The 3,313-nt window shown below is 45.2% G+C and overlaps 1 protein-coding gene across 1 annotated transcript in view; it reads right to left on the reverse strand.

Annotated features, from left to right (window-relative positions):
* LOC109526580 (TOX high mobility group box family member 2-like) overlaps nucleotides 1–3,313 on the reverse strand; it is a 134,737-nt gene that overhangs the window by 100,096 nt on the left and 31,328 nt on the right. The window contains exon 2 of the mRNA XM_019887939.1: nucleotides 140–263. The gene's annotated coding sequence lies outside the window, so the exon portion shown is untranslated. The remainder of the gene's footprint in view (nucleotides 1–139; nucleotides 264–3,313) is intronic.

The raw sequence follows: 3,313 nt of genomic DNA on the forward strand, positions 1-3,313 counted from the left end.
AGAGAGAGAGAGAGAGAGAGATACAGTATATACGGTATATAGAGTATAGATATATACACACGCACACACATATATACACACACGCACGAACACACACACACACGCACACATTTTTTTTTTTTCGAGATCTCCTAATCACCTTGAGGAAGACTTGAGGCTCCGTTTGCAGACCTTCGACCCCTGTGCCAGGTCACAGTGACCCCGCCAGTTTGGGGAGGGCATGAGAAGCAGCAGCACGTCCCAACTGTGTCAACAATCTGCTCCTAGAGGACAAATACAGCTTAGATTGTGTTCCTGCCAACATTGACTTTGGTAAAAAAAAAAAAAAAAAATGAGCAGAGACTGACTTTCTCCACCATTAATGTCATTAAAGCTGCAGCATGTGTGCCATCCGTGTGATAGTCATCTCCGGGGGAGAATCAAAACAGTATGTTCACCGTTTGAGTTTAAAGTTGCACACCATCAGTGCGGCATTGAGGACTACATGAAGGGATGCAGCATCTGTATCACCAATTTTCAACCTTAGTTCTGGTGAGTGTGAACTCCCCAGTCTGAATGGCAGTTCCCCATAAGGCACTGCATATTTAGCACCACCACTACATTGGATCAATCAGAGAATTGCTCTATTTATATCACTGTATGATTAAAAAAATGTACTTTGAAACTGAGATTGTATAAAAATCACAGCAAATAATGATTGCAGCGTTAGGATCGCTCGGTGGGATTGAGTGCATTTCGACAGTGAGGACAACATGAAGTAGTCAACGCTCTACAATATTACTCTTGACTGACTGAACATGTGTCACATGCCCGCACACACACATCCACCAACATCTCCTGAAATTTTGTTCCTCGCAACTCTTTCATTTCACTCTCACAGTAATCCTAAAACATCCCCTTTGTAGCTCTGGAGGCAAGGAGGTCGCACCTCTGCCTCCCCAGAGGTCAAACTGATAACACTTGCTAAGTGTCTGACATCTGAGTTGCTCAAACATCGTCTCCACGTGTGTGTTTTCTTGATTTTATTTCATCCTTCGTCGCATATATTCTATTGCATTTTGCATTTGTCATCATTTCCAGTGTTTCCACGTGACTTGAGTGACATTATGTTCTAATTGTGTCGTCCACCTCGCAAAGCAGCATGAAGCGTAATCATGGAAAATCCCCGCAGGGCCTCGGTGCATCGAGTTGGTCAAAGACGTGGAAACCTTTTTTTTTTTTTTTTTTTTCAAAAGACAGACGATATGGGGGGAGGACTACAAGGAGATCACGTTTTATTTTGCATTTCACCTAGATAGATATTGCATTTGGTTCACATTTTAGAAAGCGTTTATGAACTACTGGGAGTTACTGAGAAGTGGAAGCCTGACCTGCTGTTAATCAAATAGTGAGCCCACTTGCAGAATATAATTCCAACGTAATATGCATACAAGTGTATCATATCTTTCAAATCCTTCTTAACGAGTAGGCTCCAAATAGTGTCGAAAGAGAACTCACAAATGTTTTACAGGACGACGAGCTTGTTCATAAATCATTTATTGTGAGTACTGATTAGCTCGACTTGTTCATGAGATTTTTGACACCGACCCAGAGCATTCCAAACATGCTCAACGGGTGACAAGTTCGCTGACTATGCTGGCCAGGCAAGAACTGGGGTGTTTTCATCATCCAGGAATTTGGTCGAGATCCTCGCAACATAGAGATTGTACATTATTATGCTGCGCAACTTGAGATGATAGTTGTGGACAATTTGAATCAGAAATCAGATTTGGCTTCAATGATTTGAGTGTATCGAATCGAATTGACATATGTATCAAATCGCATATATCGTATACTGTAACACGCACGTCATTCTTCTTACCCATGCTGTTGATAGGCTTGTGTCAGACGAGGTGACGTCCCATCAGTGACCCGTGTCACAAATGCAGCGTCTGTGTGCCGGATTTATGACTAGCACCACAAATGTCCACTTAATGCTTCTTTTCAAGTGTGATTAAATTAAATTAAAATCAAATGTCAACACTGTTACACTTTACGAGCGGCCGGTGGACCAGTGGTTAGCGCGTCGAACTCACAGTGCAGGGGTTCAATCCCAGCTCCGGCCTCCCTGTATGGAGTTTGCATGTTCTCCCCGGGCCTGCGTGGGTTTTCTCCGGGTACTCTGGTTTCCTCCCACATTCCAAAAACATGCATAGCAGAGCAGGCATGATTGAACACTCTCAATTGTCCCGAGGTGTGAGTGTGATCGTGGATGGTTGTTCGTCTCTGTGTGCCCTGCGATTGGTTGGCAACCGGTTCAGGGTGTTCCCCCGCCTACTGCCCGAAGACGGCTGGGACAGGCTCCAGCACCCCCCACGTCTCTTGTGAGGATAAAGCGGGTCGGAAAATTAATGAATGAATGAATGTTACACTTCACAACTTTGCAGGGCGGCAAACTGTAATTTAGAAATGACGGAAAGCGGGGTTAAAATAACAATGACGGAGTGATGACTGAGGATTACAGTTTCGGTTGTACTTGAAATGATGACTGACAAAGCCAGACCGGGGCCGCCCGGCCGCTGGCGAATGACAAATAAAAACTGAGAACGATGTGAGTAACATGTTATTGTAGTCCACGAGAAATATCCGCAACAGATTTCAAGTGGTTAAAGATTTTAGGGTTGACTCCAGTCACTTGATGTCAGATCGAGTCGAGCTTGCACATGTCCACATCTACGTGTCGGATGCATGAATAAACCATGATACCGAGCATAGCACTCATCACTCGATGGCAACCACAATATCCTTTCAAGAGTTGTTTCCACCTTTTCTCTTATCCTCTTTTACATGCTCAAACAAACACATAGAAGCAGACTTCCATTGTAAAGGTGGGGGCAGGGAGGGGGGCGGGGGGTGAATGCAACATTGCCATTACTGGCAACACAGACTCTGGACAGGGGGGAGGAGCGGTGAGGGGGGAGTGAGAAGAGGGATCAAACCCATCAGATTTTATGGCATGGTGATGCAGATGAGGTTTCCTCTTTTCAGATGAAGAAAAACAAGGCGGACCGCGAACACTGTCACTTCCTCGCCTTGTCGAAGACGTCTGTTTGTGCGCAACCGCTGCAGTAGATCCTTTCAGCAATTACAACCGTTGGCCCATTGCGTCACGGTTTGATCTCATGATAGAGCAAATGTAATCTTAATCCCGATGCGTACGGAGGAGAAAGAGCGGAATAATTCTATTGCTCATCTGTTTGTGCAAATAAGAGCGCAAAGAGGGGGGCGGGGGGGGGGGGGAACCCCCCGCACCCTGGTTATTTTTCAGAGAGAG

Source organism: Hippocampus comes, unplaced genomic scaffold (genome assembly GCF_001891065.2).
Source record: "Hippocampus comes isolate QL1 unplaced genomic scaffold, H_comes_QL1_v1.1 scaffold14, whole genome shotgun sequence".
In the NCBI taxonomy this organism is placed as follows: domain Eukaryota; kingdom Metazoa; phylum Chordata; class Actinopteri; order Syngnathiformes; family Syngnathidae; genus Hippocampus; species Hippocampus comes.